Source organism: Ursus americanus, chromosome 4 (genome assembly GCF_024610735.1).
Source record: "Ursus americanus isolate L20-20 chromosome 4, mUrsAme1.1.p, whole genome shotgun sequence".
Taxonomy (NCBI): Eukaryota; Metazoa; Chordata; class Mammalia; order Carnivora; family Ursidae; genus Ursus; species Ursus americanus.
Genome location: NC_142130.1, coordinates 40,729,584 through 40,749,536, shown reverse-complemented (window position 1 = coordinate 40,749,536; position 19,953 = coordinate 40,729,584). Strand labels below are relative to the sequence as shown.

Below are 19,953 nucleotides of genomic sequence, written 5' to 3'. Positions count from 1 at the left end.
TTCCACCATCCAGAACAACTCTGTTTGGTAGGGAAAGGTAGATTCTCCAGCTCGGGTCTCTTCTTTGTTAAAGACATCGCAGCTCAATGGCTCCAGGTATTAAACTATACTCATTTACTGTAGAGATCATGGCATTCTGTCAAGAAGGAAGAATGTGTTCCAAAATGAAAGCAATAATAATTGTGACAATGCAACAGAAAGGGTCCACAGGTTATGTAATTCCCAGTGGCATTCTACACGATGTGCTCATTTTGTTTACTTTGGCACATTTTCAGAAAATATTCCTTCCCAGTACGTATACATACCTAGGATAGTCCTAGGCAAAATTGTACATAAGTAACTTTTCCCCCTATAATTCCCTATCCCTTTGTAAGTATGTTCATTTTACCAGCTCCTCCTTCCATGACCTAGTCCTCAGCTTTCATCTTTCTAAACCCCAAAATAACTTTTTCTGTTGAGGTTAATGTAGAGCATGAAATCAGCCATAATACCTGGCTTGCTAAAATGTAACAAAATGTAACACGGAGGCCGGAGGCCGCTAAGGGCAGGGAAGGTTTTGGAGAAGGGTGTAGGCCTTTGGAATGCCGAGGCCTACGTGACCACTCAGCAGTTGGAATGCCACGGGGAGTTTCCTTCCCGAAGCTTTCCTAGCCCAAACAGCTGCCCTGTGATCTAAAAGATGTAGCGCTGTCCCTTGGGCTATGTTGAATGGAGCATGTCCCAATTAGCATATCGTATCTTTCCGTAAACAGATCCTACTAGTTTCAGTAAGACCCCTTGCGACACATCAAGTGCTTGAGAAAGTGGTAAGGATTTGTGATTATCCTGAAGGACCAATAAAAGCGGGAGCGAAGAACAGCAAAGGGTCTTTGTCTCTGAGCGCTGACCCCCTTGCTCTTCTCTCTTTCATGGCAAAGTCTGGAGTAATCTTTCATCCGTGAGTACAGGGATTGCTGGCCATTCCCAGCATTTTTCCATTAGGATACACTAGATGCAAAAACTAGTTATACATATATATGTGTGTGTGTGTGTGTGTGTGTGTGTGTGTGTGTGTGTGTCATTCTACCAAATACACAATTTTTCTAAATTAGAGACTCTAGAATTCTAAACTATTTTGGCATTTGGCTGTAAGTGGCTCATAGTTCTAAATTACATATATACTGACTTTGTTTTTGTTTTTATTTTTTTTTTCATGAACTCTGAAATTAACGTGTGCCCATGAACACTGGAAAATGAAACAACTAGAGAGGCCTTCTCAATCTCTTACAAATGCCTAACTTCATCTTGAAGGAGGGTAAATAGTAACTGAAATGTCAAGTTGTCTCTGAGTTGAATTAAGCAAACTACAGAAGTCTTACGTCCCATAGAAGATATTTGGGAGAAATAAAGATTTTGAAAAACTTGCCATATGTCATTAAAGCTTAGAAAATATATGAAAGGTATGCATCATTCTGCTTATTTCAAGGTAAAAACACTGAAGAATTGAATGTGTGCCTGTGAATAGAAAAATTTTGGTATGGAGGTATAAGTAATCTTTAATAGATTTTTTTTCTCTTTCTTTTCTTCTTCTCCTCATTCTTCTCCTTCTTCTTCTTTTTAGTTTGTAATTCATTGTCCGTTATGTCTGAGATATAAATGAATAAAACAAGAAAAATATGCTATTTTGACTCTCCTTAAATTTGAGGAACACTGAATTATTCCACACTGGTAAAAACTATGTCAACAGATATCCAGCAACATCTCAGTGATTCAGGGTGTCTTCATGATCTGAACATGGTCCAGGGTAAGTGCTTGTGAAGTGTACAGAGAGGTTAATCAAAAATGTTACAGTCACTAACCCTGCAAGGGAATAATCTGTATGTGCAGACTGGCACGAGCATGCCCAGAGCACAACAGATTTAACAACTGGATGCACACAGCAATCTTTTCTATTGTGTGTGATATTTGGTTTGCTATCTCTTATATCACTGTGAAAAATAAGTGTGAACTGATGAAAGTGTTAGAACAGTCAAACAAATTTAAGGGACACCATCACTTAAAGGTAAATAAAAGGGTATCAAATGCAGGGCTGGGGTAATACCCATGGAGGAATAAGATTAGGGGCAAAGCTTTATAAAACCTGTCAAGAATCATCATGAACAGGTCATAAATAACTTCTACCTTACTCATTGGAGCATGGTTATTAATATGTTCTCTCATTGGCTGTGCTAACTCAGCTCTGAATATCTGGTGGAATGTTCACACATTTCTACAAATGTATTAAGCTACACTGCTGTGTACCACATCCTGAGGACCTGAGAACCAGTAAGAGACAACCTCTGCCTCCGCGAGTCAAGAGTTAATTGGAAGGAAGGAGAGATGCAAATAGTTCATTCCAATATACTTATAATCATAGAAAACCAGGTAAAATACAGGAATACACAGAGGAAGGGGTAAGCGATAACATGGGACCTGGGATTGAAAGGAACGTTCATAATCAGGGAGGTTTCTTTTAGTAGGTGAAAGTAGTTGGACATTCAGACATGAAGACGTTGTTACAGACAAAAGAAACTACAAGGCCAATGCTGTGAAACCACATGGAGTCCATTAGGAAACAAACAAGACACATTTGCTGACGTTCAAAGCATGAAGGATGAGTGGGGTGAGGGAGGGAGCTATGGCAGAGAAAACTGAGCCTCAAGGCATGGGTCTGTATGACATGCTTGTAATCATCTAAAATAAAGACAAAACAAAGGATTTTTAGCAGGCGAATGAGAAGGTCAGATGTAAATTTTAGGAAGAGTTCACTAGCAACAGATAGGGGAAATGAATTTTGGTGCAAGTCTTGGGTATGGTAAATATTACGGACCCTATTATAATAGTCTGGTGATTGCTGATAGGACTTAGAGTAAGGCAATGGTGTTGATGGTACCTACAGGGAGTGTGTATGTGATACAGAATTAGAATGAACAGAAATTTATGCAAGAATGTTACTGTTTACGCTTCTTAATGATTTCCTTATGGAGAAGGGGAAGAAAGTCACAAGCTGAGCTACAGAATCCAAGATGAGGATCAGGGAAAGAAGTAAAAGTATTTGACTTCAGATGTTAAGATTTCAAGATGGTGCCAGATATCTAGAGCTAATTTTGCATAAGAAGTTTGTCTTTTAAATAAAGATCAAGGACACAGCAACATCCTTTTGCTTAGGCACATAGTTCCAATGTCCTTCCCCATTTCAATCAAAAGCCAATGAATTACAGATGGTAATACAGCCTGTACATAATTATACTATAGTTCCCTCAAAATCATAATATATCCCAATTACAGTTCACAGTATCTTTTTTGTTACAGCAGAAAGATTTCATTTTAGGATGAGTTCTTTTACACAAATAAGCCAATAAAAGAAAACAGAATTCTTGGGTTAAGAAAAGAGGTAAGAGGAAGAGGAGAGCCATAATGGACCACAGCATTATATGGTCTACCCTACACCAACTCATTTCATCTTGAATAAAGAAGTCCTAGAAAGCCTGAGCCAAGATGCCCTTAAATCAAACAGAATCTGACTCAACTAAGGAGGTGAAAAATCTGTACTCTGAAAATTACAAAACGCTGGTAAAGAAATTGAAGATGATACAAAGAAATGGAAAGGTATTCCATGCTCATGGATTGCAGGAATGACTATTGTTAAAATCTCTATACTATGCAATCTACAGATTTAGTGCTATCTCTACCAAAACACCAACAGCATTTTTCACAGAACTAGAACAAACAATCCTAAAATTTGTATGGAGCCACAAAAGACCCCAAATAGCCAAAGCAATCTTGGTAAAGAAAAAACAAAACTGGAGGTATCACAATTCCAGACTTCAAGTTACGTTACAAAGCTGTAGTAATCAAACAGTATAGACAGATAGATCAATGGAACAAAACAGAAAACCCAGAAATAAACCCCATAGTTATATGGTCAATTAATCTACAGAGGAAGAATACATAATGGGAAAAAGCCTCTTCAACAAATGGTGTTGGGAAAATTGGACAGCTACATGCAAAAGAATGAAATTGGACCGCTTTCTTATGCCATATACAAAAGTAAACTCAGAATGGATTAAAGACCTAAATGTGCGACCTAAAACCATAAAAAACCCTAGAAGAGAGCATGGCACTAATTTCTCTGACATTGACCAAAGCAACATTTTTCTAGGTATGTCTCACGAGGCAAGGGAAATAGAAGCAAAAATAAACTATTGGGGCCTCCTCAAAATAAAAAGCTTCTGCACAGCAAAGGAAAAAATCAACAAAACTAAAAAAGCAACCTACTGAGTGGGAGAAGATATTTGCAAATGACATATCTGATAAAGGGTTAGTATCCAAAATATATAAAGAACTGATACAACTCAACACTCAAAAACTAAATAATTCAATTAAAAAATGGGCAGAAGACATGAACAGACAATTTTCCAAAGAAGACATATAGATGTCCAACAGACACATGAAGAGATGCTCAACATCACTCATCATCAGGGAAATACAAATCAAAACCATGAGACATCACTTCACACTTGTCAGAATGGCTAACATCAACAACACAAGAAACAACAGGTATTGGTAAGGATGTGGAAGAAAGGGAACCCTTGTGCACTGTTGGTGGGAAGGCAAACTGATGCAGCCACTCTGGAAAAGAGTATGGAGGTTCCTCAAAAACTAAAAATAGAACTACCCTATAATCCAGTAATTGTACTATTGGGTATTTACGCCCCCCCCCTCAAAACCCCACTAATTCAAAGGGATACATGTACCACTATGTTATTTGCAACATGATTTACAATAGCCAAAGTATGGAAGCAGCCCAAGTGTATATTGACAGATGAACAGTTAAAGAAGATGTGGTGTGTATCTATGTATATGTATGTGTGCTCACGTATAATATGATTGAGCCATAAAAAACTTGCCGTTTTCAACAACATGGATGAATCTAGAGAGTATAATGCTAAGTGAAATAAGCCTATCAGAGAAAGACAAATACAGTATGATTTCACTCATATGCGGAATTTAAGAAACAAATGAGCAAAGGAAAAAAGAGAGAGAGAGAGAGAGAGAGAGACAAACCAAGAAACAGACTCTTAACTACAGAGAATAAACTGAAGGTTACCAGAGGAGTAGTGGGTGGGAGGATGGGTGAAAGAGGTGAAGGGGATTTAAGAGTACACTTAATCATGATAGGCACTGAGTAATGTATAGAATTGTGGAATCACTGTATTACACACCTGAAACTAATACAACAGTGTACATTAACTACACTGGAATTAAAATTAAAAACTTTATAACAATATAAAAAGAGTCTGACTCCAGCACAATCTACTACCTCTAGTCTCATTTCCATTTCCTTTTTATCCTTCATCTTCTTCAGGTAAAATAATTTATGGGCTAGCTTAAAAATAAAAGAAGAAGGGGAAGATGAAGAAATATATAACATTGTTAATGAAAGCACAAACATCAAAACCCAGTGGGGGTGTCTGGGTGGCTCAGTTGGTTAAGCATCTGCCTTGGGCTCAGGTCATGATCCCAGGGTCCTGGGATCGAGCCCCGAAGCAGGCTTCCTGCTCAGTAGACAGCCTGCTTGTCCCTCTCCCATTGCCCCTCCCCCACACTCATTCTCTCTCTCTCTCAAATAAATAATATTTTTAAAAATATATTTAAAAAAAACAGTGAAAAAGTGGTTTTTAATTACAAAAAAATAATTATATTATTTATATTCATCACAATTCTGTGTGTATCCTGAGTGTCCTCCTAAGACTCATTTTGTAATAGGATACTGAAACATGAAATTATCTAACCTAGTGAATGTAATAGAAGAAAATGGTTTTCCACGAGAAACCAAAGTTAGCATACTTTGAAGTATGATCACAAATAAAAAAATGCTCTTGTCTCCCAGCTTAAGGGAATCTGAACTTCTGAAGAATATTTTCCCTCTGTCTCTGATATTGAACTTATTTCTTCAGTGTTTTTAATCATAAATTTATTTTTTCTTCAGTTAATATTTTGAGGTTTTATTCTGTGCCCAGCACACGTCTAATTTTCCACATGGGGCTATCAGTCTTTTAGAGTAAAATTCACTTATTTATTTATTCAACAAATATTTATTGAGAGAGTATCATGTACCCAGAATTGTGCCTGACCCTGAAAAACCAATGGTACATAAATGCAGGTGCCATCCCCAACCTCCAAAGAGGTTGAAATGGTGGGGAGTTGGGGGTGGGGGGAGTGAAGGAATTATTCTTAGAAGCATACCACACCCTCCCTCTCCCCTACTCCATTGTAACAGAAGGTGGGTGGCTGAAGGGATGGGTGAAGGTATAGTCAGATTAGAATGTTTAGTTAGGAAGTGGAGAATATTTCCACATGCAAAAACCTACAAAGGATGATCATTTGCTGAGAGAGATGGAGAGGGTAAGGTCAGAATCTTCTACTCATGTGCATATTCTTGGCAACAAGTGGAACAATTCTTAGCACATACCTGGTACTTCTGAAGTGATGATTGTAAAGATGGCTTTTTAATGGGAATGAAGGAATGAAGAATTGAATGACCCTGTTGCACTTGTACTCAGATGGCCTGACCCGTCAAAAGTTAACGAGGGCTACAGAAGTGTCCTTCAAAGCAGGTATTACTAGTCTACAACTTGGGATTCATCCCTGGGCTTAGTGGAAGAAATGGTGTAGATTTTCCTGTCCAGACTCCATAGCTACCGGGCAAAGAGATGAGTTGCAGAAGAGAACTATAAAACAAAAGTTATAATACACGATAATAGAATCATTGTTTTCTGCATGTCTCTTATTCTATTTTCTGAAAGCAGGCACATTTTGAGTGAAAACAGGTTTTATGTCCCAGCAATAAAGAGGTATAACTATAAAAATATATGTCATATCAGCAGGCATGTCTCTAAATAGAATGTTTTACCAAGTTTCCCATGAGGCATCTCAGGCCCTCTAAATTGTAGGGTATATGAGCTTCCCTGCAGGGCAGCCTTTGAACTACAACTCATTGTCAATCTAAAGCAGGAGTGGGAAATGAACCTTTCAGAAATGAAGGGTGTGTGTTCTTCACTCAGCATTTCTAGGTTTCTCCCTTAAAATGGATGCCATCACCAAGCAAGAAAAGAGATGTACAATCAGTATGGGTCAAGCGAAGCTTAGTAATTTTAATTGCATTAATTTAGGGGAAAAAAAAAAACCTCACATCTTAACCTAAACTTTCACATTTCTCTCTGCCAAATTCGACTTAGGGCAAAGCAATCAAAAACTGCCAGCACTCACTTAAATGGACATATGTAATGGAACAATGTAATAAGTAATTCAGAAGAGCAGATAATCCAAAAATCACCTCTGTTTGGGTTTTAATAACATTTTCAGCTGATTTGCTTTCTTAATTATATTTTTCTTAGGTTAATATTAAAACTAATTTGTAATCATTCAGAATATTCTAACTAGGTAGCAGAGGCCTAGAAAGATCCAGGTCTTGAGAAGTAGCAACTTAGTGTTGTTCAATACACTGAAGATAATTCCCAAAATGAATAATCCAAAATACAGCACATTCAGTACGGTGCTAGTACCAAGGAAATCTCTGACGCTTTTTGTGAGTCTGTGAAGCTTGAGTCTGTGAAAAAAAATTCTGAATCACAAAAATAGTCATGTACTGTTATTCAAAATAGCAAAAATTGGAGACAACTTAATGTCCAGCAATAAAGGACTAGTTAAACAAATTATAATACATCAGTAGGATAGGTTCTTATACTATTAAAATAGCATTTATAAAGAATTCTAATGACTTTGGAAAGAGCTTATGATATACCATAAAAGGGAAGAAAAATCAGCTTATAAAACTGACTATATGTTATTATCAGCACTACGAGGTTAAGAGCACAATGCTGGAATCTGGCTAAGTACATCTGATTCCTGATTATATCAGTTATGAGATATTTGACCTAGAGTAAATTAGTTCACTTTTCTGAGCCTCAGTTTCTTTATTTAAATTAGTTCACCTTTCTGAGCCTCAGTTTCTTTATTTATAAAATGCAGATAATAGCAGTCCCTATCTCATAGTGTTGCTATAAAGATGAAGAGATGTTTAATGTACTTACAAAATGCCAGGAATACAGTAACTACAATACATATACAGTTTTTATTTGTTCTAAATCAAATAATTTTGCTCATGGTATTTATTACACTTCTATTAAATTTTACCTATTAGCTCCCACTTGCCCTCTGAGGTCCAGCTCACATGTTACCTAAAAAGAACATGGAGTTTTTTTCTCATGACCACCCACCTCTAGACAGATTTCATCACCTTGGGGTGACTGGGTGGCTCAGTTGGTTAAGCAGCTGCCTTTGGCTGAGGTCATGACCCCAGGGTCCTGGGATCCAGCCCCATATCAGGCTCCCTGCTTAGCAGGGGGTCTGCTTCTCCCTCTCCCTCTGCATCTCCCCCAACCCCCCCTCACTTGTTGTCTCTCTCCATAGCTCTGTTCTCTCTCTCAAATAAATAAATAAATAATCTTAAAAAAAAAAAGAAAAAGAATTAGTCACCCTTTCCTTTGCACTGTCAGAGCATTTTGTAATAAACACTATCCTAGCATCTATGCTACAGGATGGTAATTAATGTATACCCCTTTCCCCATCAGAATGTAGACCCCTCAATATTGGTGGCAGTCTTGTTCCTCTTTGTTATCCCCCACAGCTTAACAAGTGCTTGGCATAAGAAAAGTGCTCGTTCCCATTGGATTAATGAATGAAATAAATGCCAGCTAAGTTCTATGAGTGAAGCAGGCAGAAAGGGAAGATGAAAAGCAGTTTCTTCTCTTGTGACTTCCAAAGGTTCAGGTGTACTTCTTCAGCCCGGAGTAAGAATGGGGGATATTTTCAGCCCATATTTCATGACTCCAAATCCTCAACATTTCTATTCTCTTTTTATTGTGGCCTTTTCTAAAGTACAATACTTGTCCTGATAACTGAATAGGGTGGTAAAACAGAATAAAAAATGAACTTAGAAGTCAAAAGTTCTACGGCTGATACTCAAACCATATGACCTTGAGCAAGTAACTTAACTTCTTTGAACATGTAAAATAAGGATGAAAAGACACACCCTGCCCCCCCAATCTACTTCATAGGGTTATTTTAAATATCAATTAAAGAATGCATATGAGAGCATTTTGGAAAGGCAGTATACAAATATGACGTATCATCATTAGTTATTTTGCTGGTAAAACTTTCCTCATTCAGAAGTTCATATTTAATATTAGACTATTTTACAAATTTACAGTAGCCTATAATTCTTTGACAAGATTCAGGACAACCTTTCAGTATTTCCCTCCACCTCATTTTACAAACAAGATGCTGGAAAGATGGAGAGGTTTAAAACTGCTAAATAGAGCTCCTATGGAACACAGTGAAAATGTGGAGGATTATTCATATTAATATTTAAATATACAAACACTCTTCTTTGTTCTATTTATAAAGCATCAATTAGCAATTACACTAAAAATGCCCACATAATTCCTGTGTGGTTGACAGCATCCATCTCCTATTTCAAAGGCAAACTGAGGCACAGCTAGGTCTATGTGTGTTATTGCATATTACCAAGAATGATCTGACAAAGGAACTGAGGATTCCTTTCTAATCCAGAGCTGCCCAACAGAACTTTCTGCGATAATGAAGATGTTTGATAATCTGCACTATTCAGTATGGTAGCCGCTAGCCATACGTGGCTTTCAGCACTTGAAATGTAGTTTGAAGTTAGAAGTTTAATTTTAAATTTAATTTTAATGAATTTAAATTTAAACAGCTAATATTTGGCTAGTGGTTACTTACTATATTAAACAGTACAGTTTTAACTAGTCACTGTATTTAGCATGAGCATTTGCTCATTAGCCAAATGAACACTTTAACACTCAAAAAAGAATGGCAGTCTATTATTTTATAATGGGGAAGAAAATTCCCACACAGACTTTCAGCATGGTGTCTTTTCCTCATTGGAAAAACATTATGATCTGAGCTTGGTTTAGAGGGCATAGAATCAGAACAAGGAGAATGACTGGATGAGTCAAATGTTTCATGGCATCTGGTTACAATAATCTGGCCAACAAAACAAACTGGTCTTATTGCTAGAATACTTAGTCTGCCAGCCAAGACTTTCCTTGGCTATTGCTTTGGTGGGCACTACTGCCCTTGCTTTAGTGACTCTGCTTTTCCCGGCCAACCCCATTTCTGATTGACAAGTCCTTCTTTCTCTTTTTCTGCAAACTCACACTTAATGTGCACTGGCAAAGAAAAAAAGTTGTCGCATCTCTTCAGATTTGCTTCCCCATAACTCTCAGTCCAACACACAGATCTCCCCTTTTATCAGCCAGAGAAATACTGGGAAGGCATAGAAGAGAAAGAATATTTATTTTAACCCTTCTGATAAGGAAAGAACTCAACCTGTCTGGGAACAGCCGTTCCTTCTTTTCCTTCAGACATACCGTCAAGAGCATCTTAAGGTCAGACTGTAAATCATGTAAAACATCTTTATCTTTTCAAGGCAGTTTTTCGCCTATATTATAATCAAGGACAAGAGAGGTCGCAGATCCTGCAATACGAGTCCTCGCAGCGGCTGGCGGGAGCGGGACTTTTAGCTGCTGAAACTGCTTCACAGAACTAAACCAGGTTCTGGGAGGGGCTCATTCTCAGTGAAGATGAGGTCTTGGGCTTCTTGATTTGGTGTGTGGGTGATCCTGATATTCATTAAAATGACAAGCTGACAGAGTGAGGCACAGGCAACCTTTACCCACTCGTCAGCTGTCCAGTCCTGAAATGTTCTGGACTATTTCGATCCTCCAGGCTTTCTGTATATATAGCTTTTCAGACACAAGCTCAAGTCTGCCCAGAATGATTCCTAGTTATTCCAGAGCTGGCCTTTGAAATAGTCATTCTATATTTACTGAATTGTGAAGAAGTTTCTCAATTGGAAAGAAAAATGTCTTAAGATAATAGTGTACTGAGGGAAGATGGCCCATACTTTTATTTCCATGTATTTTCACAACTTTAGTTTATTTAGTGCAACCTCCTCATTACACAGATGGGAAGTCTAGGCCCAGAGAAGTGAACTGCCTTGATCATATACAAATAATGTCTAAGCAAAAATGTTGACAGTTATAACTTGATGATGATGATAAACTCTTTTTTTTTCATGTATGGTAACTAGATTACTAGACTAAATAAACTGCAAGGTTAGAACATCACATTATGGTAGCAAAGTACAACAATTTAAGTGCACTTTAAAACGTAAGATCTATTCAAGCCAGCAAGGGTTGAGGATAGCCATTTATAGAATTGATAGATGCTAGTCTAGAGCTACTGACAACTATTTTCCAAAAATCATGACATGATTTCTAAGACTTAGATAACCCTGGAAATTATTAAGTCAATTACACAACCTCAAACAGACTTCCACAATCTCTACGTCTTCTCATTCAACCTATTTTACCTTTTAGCGCCCCCCGCCTTTTTTAAAGATTTTATTTATTTATTGGACAGAGATTGAGAGAGCACAAGCAGGGGGACCTGGAGAGGGGGACGCAGGGAGCCCGATGCAATGCAGGGCTCGATCCCAGGATCCTGGGATCATGACCTGAGCGGAAGGCAGATGCTTAACTGACTGAGCCACCCAGGGGTCCCTACTCTTTATCCCTTCTTATTAGAAGGGATAATATATGGCCTTGACTATTAAGGATAAACTGCAGTTCTCAAAGTTGGATGGGCTTTGGAATCAGCAGAGATTTTCACACATTTTTCTTTTTAAATTATGGATTCCTGGATCCCAAACCAGGGTTTTTTGTTTGCATTCTGGAATTTACACTTTTAATAAATTCTCCAAGTGATTCTGATGCATCATTTGAAAATCACTGCTCAGAACATCAAACACCATTTACAATGAATTAGAGTTATTTATATATCTGTCTTCTCATCCAGGAAATTTTAAATTAGAGGATAGCAATTTATTTATTTGTGTTATTATTACTTTTTTTTTGTATGGGTCCAACCCTTTTTCTTCCATAGTGATCTAGAGAGTGGTTTAGAGCCAGATACATCTTAGTTTGAATTCTAGCCCTGCCATTACTAATGCCATGACTTTAGCAAATTACAAAACTTAGGTGAGCCCTGGTTGCTCATATAATTGTATATACACCTAAAGTTTGTTGTAAAATATGAATAAGATGATGTGTCAAGCAGGTAAACCATAATAATATGGGTTCTTAATAAAAGGTAACTCGTGGTTATAGTGGTAGAGATAATGGTATTAATAGCAGTAGTAGTGGTCATATTAGCGGTACTTGTTCAATAAATACCTTTTGATTGAACTAAGGAACAAACTAAAACAATCTATTTAATCTAGAAGAAATAAAGCTCTGAGCAACAACTAATGCCTGCATGAGGAGCAAATGGTACCAAGTTATTTATTTAATCTTCATCTCAGATACAGTGGCCATGCAGGAAAGGAAAGCAACAGATTCAATCTATCAACAAATAATAACTTTGATTCAGTTGCACTCTTGTCAATAAGCAGGTAAAAGATGGTCTAGATCTGTGCATCTCAACCCTTTTGCTACAACACTCAAAATGCCCCTGTACATTCCCATTTCTCTCTCCTTGCCAGCTCCCCCCAAAAAGGCAAACATTAAAACAAAAAATAAAAACATTGTGCTGGATCATGAACAATGTATTTATGTGGGAATTGGGTACAGATGGCAGTAAAGGGAGTAGGTCAGGCAGAAAGTCCTCCTTAAAAATTTTGGCTCAAGGGGTGCCTGAGTGGCTCAATTGGTTGAGTGTCCAACTCTTGGTTTCAGCTCAGGTCATGATCTTGGGGTCATGGGATCCAGCCCCACACCAGGTTCTCCACTCAGCAGGAAGTCTGCTTGAAATTCTCTTGCCCCACCCCCAGCATGCTCTCTCTCTCTCTCTCTCTCTCTCTCTCAAATAAATAAATAAATCTTTTTTTAAAAAACGTTGGTTCAGCAACCCTGATGGTCTTTGGACTTCTCTTTGACCTGTCTAGAGAATATGACATAAATATCCTAAGCCTAATATGAGCATTAATATCTGAAGAGTCAGTCTAGGAATCCTCAACAGAGTCAGTCATTATGTAGCACCATAGATGACTGCTCGAGACACATACCTCTCCTGACCATGCTCACCTCCTTCTCTTTCCCTCTTTTCCATTCTGAATTCTTTATTTGCAGTCTTGCTTCTTCCTTGCATTTTTTTCATAATCTATTTCATTTTCCCTTTTCCTTGTTTTTTTCTTCCATTTTCTATGCCTTTTAACCTATCCACAATTCTCACAAGCAGTTCTTAGGTGCCAAAGATCACACAGGGCTTAGCAGCTGTCTATACTCCTTACAAGAAGTATGGTCTCTAGCCTCATACACACAACAGAAGATTCATGTCAGGAACTTGAGGTCAGCTGGAAGGATAATGGAAGTAAGAACAATACCACATTAAGAGAATAATAAGGTTTTTATTTGAATGATTTTTTTTAAAGTGTGTTTTTGCAAACATGTATGTGTTCATTTCTTTTGCTCTGTAGGCATGCAACTCACTCACAGAATATGTGTATTTCATTCATGCCATTGCTCCCCAACAAAATTTTATCCACAATATTATTTCTAGGGTGCCTGGTTGGCACAGTTGGTTGGGCATCCAACTCCTGGTTTTGGCATGGGTTGTGATTTCTTGGTCGTCGGATTGGCCAGTGCTGGGCTCCATGCTGATCTCTCCCTCTCTCTCTGCCTCCCCACCATGCATACGCATTCTCTCTCTCTCTCTCTCTCAAATAAATAAATAAATATTTTAAAAATAGAATAAAGAAACAATAAAATGTGATTTCTTACCTTATTTAGTCAATATTAAGGACTCTGTAACAAAAATACAGACTCTCAGCTCTTTGGAAGAAAAGCACATTCTAGTGAGGACCCCATAGCTAAACATGATTTTTGGGGTATCTTTTTTCTGACAGGCTCAGGGGTCCTTAACCTCTTGCTTTGCTTAACCCATGGAGGCCTGGCCATAGGGACAACATATTATTCCATGACTTTCTAACTTGTCCTTCATTTAATCACCACAGCTTTATAACACTTGGCAGGCTCTGCTGGAGTCACATGAAACATGTGCCCTTCTGCTGATGAAACTTTGCTATCTGTGGAGATATTTTAGCCTGCTGCCTGGACAATTACATGTGTAACTCACATTAGAGATCCAGAGTGACTTGAGGCGGGTGCACCCAGCATGGACACATGGGGCCCTGCGCTGATGTGGTGGCCCCTTGCCATCATCGGTCACTGAAGCGGCAGCTGCAATAACCTCAGTGAGTTCTGCTCTCTCAGTAATCATCTGGTGCTGCCCACGTTCCCCCTCCTTCAAGTAAGGGCACGGACCTTCTGGCCCATGGGGGTTGGGCATAGATGGAGACAGGATGTCATGTGCTTTAGAAAAGTCAAGGTTGGTTCACAGGACTCTCAGGGCAAAGAAGGGTGAGAAAGAAAGAAAAACCAGCATTTATAAAAACTTAGAATGTACCAGGCTTTTTGCTAAACACTTCCACACATGTCATAAAACTTAATTCTCACAATAACCAAGAAATGAGGCTCAAAGAAGTTAAGATAATTGCCCAAGGTCACCCAGCTAGTTTGAAGCAAACCTGGGACTAGAGATCAGGTTTCCTAGCTCCCTACCCGATGTTCTTTCTAACAAAATGCACATAACAACATTAGTTCCATTTATTCATACATTCAGTTGATAGATATTCATTTCTGCATGGATGATATTTAAGAGCCAGGCTCTGGAATTAACATTGAGTTCAAATCCTAGCTCTAACATCTATTAATTATACAAGCTGGATAATTTTCTTACCCTCTATATACATCAGTTCTCTACGTATAAAATGAGATTAACAATAGTATCCACCTCATAGAATTGTTATGAAGGTGAATAAATTATCCATATAAAACCCTTAGTACAATGCCTGAAACATGGCAAAGATTTCAAGAAACTTCTGATAGAGCTCACAGGGCTGGTGGGGAAGACAGACACATAAACAGATAAATTACACCACAACATGCCAAATACTAAAATAAAGTTGAAAAGGAAATGCAGTGGGAGCTCAGAGGAGATTCACTACCTAGCACTTCCCATCCTGTAAAATGTGAAATGAGTCTACCTTAATGAAAGGAAAACAAAACTCAACAACGGTATCTATGGAAACTGGCTGTGCCAGAAAATAGTTATGGGTTTAACTGGTATAGACAGATAAGGTAGTTCCAGGGGCCATTTTTTACTCAGAACTCCCCTGCCTGCTTCTGGAAGCCCTCTGGGGTTGCTGTATGGAGAGCTTAGCTTGACCATTAGTACTGCTGTTTTTAGAGCTGTCAACATTTATATAAAACTGAACTCCTCTTATTCAAACATGCCATACATAAGGCCTAAGAATGAGTCATTTTCCCTCAAAAAAAAAAAAAAAAAGAGTCTCACAATTCTCAGAAAACAGAAAGCAAAATCAACTTCTAGATTTTGTTTAATCTACTAAACAATGATGATATTAAAAAAATATAAACCAGATAAAAATATCATTCAAGCTTAAAAAAATGACCCTAAAATTCAGTGTTTCACCCAAATTTTCTATTTTTTCCCCCTCCAGTACTGTGCTTTACCCACAAAATTGAATGATTTGCAATTTTCCTAAACCTGTCTCCATAATTTCTGGCCTTCCAGACTTTGCTCATTCCAGCCCCTCCATCTGAGTTGATTTGATCCATATCCTAATGTCTATGTCTCAAATTCTATGCACTGAAGCCTCCAAGATTCACTCACATGCTTATTCCTTCCTGAAGCCATTTTAAGGAATCAAAAATTTCCCCTGATATAACAAGGGCCCAGTTTCATCTATGTCTTCTTTTTCTAGTCCTATACTAGTTTTAGATAGTCTCTTAAACTGAGACCCATAGCAAATACCATACATTTTTAAAAAGTAGAAGAGGGAAATCTATGGATCTATATTGGGGACAGACACAGAGCCAAAGGAAAAAAAAAATAGCTGTTAAACACCACAATCAGGCAATTTTAGTGTCTGTTATATGACAAGCACCATAGACAGCTCTCCATTGGCTACGGGAGAAATAAAATGGAGAGAAACTACCTTTAAAAATATTATGCTTAAAGATATAAGACATAAGACATATACACAGAGAATAGTTATTTACAAATGTAAATATAAAATAATAATAGCATCTGACACTTTGCTGAGCGTTTATTGTTCCAAGAACTGTTCTAAGTGATGAAGGAATATCTCCATTTTTCTGTCACCTACATAGCTACCTATTTCCTCCTTTGATTCTATCCAGAACTCCAGGAGGTAGAGGCTATTATTATCTCTATTTTACAAAGGAGAGAACAGAAGCATGGAGCCATCACTCAATTAGTAAATGATGAAATGATGACTCCAGAATTCATGTCCTTGATGTGTCTTTGGTATACGATAAATAGCTAAATTTTGGACTACCAAAGACATGTTCAGAAACTAACAGTGTTCAGAGGGGGGTATAATGTCAGTGTATTCAAATAAGAAGCCCAAGTGTTCAGAGAGAAGGTGGTTAGAAAAGAAAGTACTGTTTGAACAGTTAGAGAAGATAAGTGTAACATCTGGGATAGATAAACTTCAACCAAGTCATAGAGATGACAGCAACTATAGTCTCTGCAGAGACACCCAGGGACTAATAAGGACTAATAGGTGAAAAAAGGACACTTGATACAGGACCTTGACCATAGTTTAGAAAGTTGACATGTGATCACTCAAGTAATTCAGAACCATCATCAGTCCTAGTGAAGCTTGAGGCTGCTAGATTGAAACTACTGATCCCTGGGATTTACTTGTGAGCAGAATTTCACACAATCCTATATTCTCTACAAAATTATCTCCCTGCTATATTTTTTGGTTGTTTTAGAATCATTTATTATTCATCATGTACCCTCCCTGCCCAGCAAAATCCCTGGCAAACTGTAAATGATCATAAATGGCTGTAGAATAAATATATGGAGGAAAAGATATTTGGGAGATAATAGGGTAGGGCGAATGGGAAGACAAATACAGCAGGTGTGCTTCAAAAATGAGGTGGTAGGTATGAGTTAATAAGAGTTGATATCAAAATGAAGTGAAGGAGAATGAAAGTAGAGAAGAGGAACATTTAATTTGGCTGGAGGGATAACTGAGTGATTTTCATGAGTACTGTTCTTGTGATGAAAAGAGCACAACCTAGTCTGCATGCTGTTAAAAGAGAAATGAAGGCAACAGATACAGTCTATGATTTTTGTTTTTAATAGTAGCAGGAAAAGAGGTTTGGAAGTGAGCAACTGGATCAAGAATCCATTTACAAAGTCAGAAGTCTCTTCATTTAAACTGTGAATCCAAGTGTCTTCTGTAAATTCAGTAATAAAACACTCATGGGGTGTCTGGATGGCTCAGTCGGTTTGGTGTGTGGCTCTTGATTTTGGCTGTGGTCATTGTCTCGGGGTCCTGAGATCAAGCCCCATGCCAGGCTCTGTGCTCAGTGGGGAGTCGGCTTGGGATTCTCTCTCTCCCTCTCTCTTTGCCCCTCCTCCCCCATGCACCCACTCACACACACTCTCTCTCAAATAAATAAATAAATCTTAAAAAAAAACACAAAAAACAACAAACAACTAACTGCTTATGGCAGCAAAGTTGTGTCAAATCCTTTGAGCCCCTTGGATAACCTACATGGCATTAATCAGAAGCTGGGGTTTTAATAACAGATTGTATGAACCAGACATTAAGAAATTAAGTTATTCATCTAAAGAATTCATAGCAAACCATAGACAGATGCAGAACCTTGTTTCCACTTAGTCTATCCCAGGAGAAGCAAGGGTTTGGGCATGACCATCTCTGAAGCCCTTCCAGTCTGAGATTCTCTAACTCTGTATAAACTGTCCCCTCACTGCTATTCTCTACCCAGTAAACTCCCTTCTTCACCCAAGCCAACTGCCAGCCTGACCTTTATAAACGATCCTTCCTTGTCTAATTAGCTCCATGAGAGGTTTCCATTATCCCATGGTATAATTTCAGCTAACTTAAAATTATAAGAAAAGTTAAATAACAAAAGTAATTAAACATAATGCAGATAGCATTCAAGGTACACATCTAATTAACACCAGTACCCACATGAAGGCAAAACTCATGAAAACAAAACCCAGTGCAATATATTATGTTTGGATACTTTAACATTTATATCTTTAAATATTTTCTCTGAAAGTGAAGCATTTTGGGATGATAAAGAGAGCTAAATTCTGTAAGAGTAGTGATCCATTTGACAGAGAAAATTAAAGCTATGAATGATTTCAAAAAGAAATGCAAACTCCCAACCTTTACTCTACCCTATGGAAAGAGCTGAGACTCTTTCCATAAGATGTAGGAGAAATGCAGAACAAAGCAAAAGAAGTAGAGAGCCGAGTTTGAGGCTCAACATTTTGTATCCTAAGCTAGTTACAGGTGAGCTCCTTTGCGGAGACAAAATACTGTTGCTTAGAATTGGTGGTGGGGGAGGATTGGGGAAGAATGCAAACAGTAATTTGTAAACTGAGTTCATGGATCATAGCCCATTTTTCTTTAAACAGTGGTATTCATTTAATGTCACAGGAATACACTTGTTTTACAGAAAAGTCATATGCAAATTAGACTAAATTTACTATGCTTCCTTTCCTCTATAAAAAAGTGAACAGATTAAAGAATGAGATTTCCCTGCAATTTGGGTATACATATTCCCAGTTGCAAGTAGTATTTTGTCAGCCATGTTGGAGCGATTAGTTTCACTGTCATGCATCACCCCAGATTCCCCACTCAGTAGTCTTGTATAGAGATGGATATGTGATTTCTCTTTCTATTCTGTATCTTACCAGCACCATCAGCGTTCATTTCATATTATATATGAAAGTCCAACCATACCAGTAGGCATAGCACTTGGAAGGACTTACATCCACTTAGCCAATTCATGAAACACAAACATTAGTGAACAAATTTAAAAAAAAAATCAAATGATTTCTCCCATTTAAATAAATATAAAAAGAAAAATATTAGCTGGAGAATGTGTACATGAGAAAGAAAAGGGATGTGTGTTAGATTTCTCATCTCCCTCTGGATCGGCACCCCTCTAAAGGTCAGCTCACTAGCCTCAGGTTTAATTCCCTTTCTTGCTGCTACTGTTCAGAGGTAAATGCTCGCTTTTTATTAAAAATCAAAAGCACAGGAGCTTGTAATCCTCTAGACTCAAAGTTTTTTTTTTTTTAATAAAAATGGAAAGTTTAGCTCAAAGCAATAGCAGCTAAAATTAGAGTGAAATCAGCAGCTGCTCCCCAGGGAAGATGGAAAACCAAACAACGTGGGGTTTTTTTTGTTGTTGTTTTTTTCTTTGACTACAATTTATGTTGTTTTTTTTTTCCTTCGTTAAAATTGGAAGACTTTCCAAACATTTGCATATTGTCAGCGAAACAATACATTATGTTTATAACCCCCAACCTCTACTCCTCTGAAATGATGTCAGACACTAGCCTTTCAGGTAAGTGTGTGAGAAAACTGCTATTATGTTTCCAGTGTGGCAGCCCCTGGAAACAATGGCAGTAATTAATAACATTGGCAAGGCATCAATCTGTACCACCAGTTAAACTTTCCTCCATTTCTCCCTTTGTACAGCTGTGTCAGCATGCATGACAGTTGGCACAAGCCAGAAGTACTAGATTCTCTGAGGGTGCTGTGGCATCTAGCTGATTGTGTTGCTCAGAAATCATGGTCAGAATGGGTCAGGAATCAAATATTGAGACAAAGCTTAAATGTCAATTATCCTCACTCTCACCTGCTTCTCTCCACCCTGTTTTCTGCTTCTT

General features: G+C 37.9%; 1 protein-coding gene across 3 annotated transcripts in view; it reads right to left on the bottom strand.

Moving 5' to 3' along the window:
• LSAMP (limbic system associated membrane protein) overlaps window positions 1-19,953 on the bottom strand; it is a 632,927-nt gene that overhangs the window by 497,083 nt on the left and 115,891 nt on the right. The window lies entirely within an intron of this gene.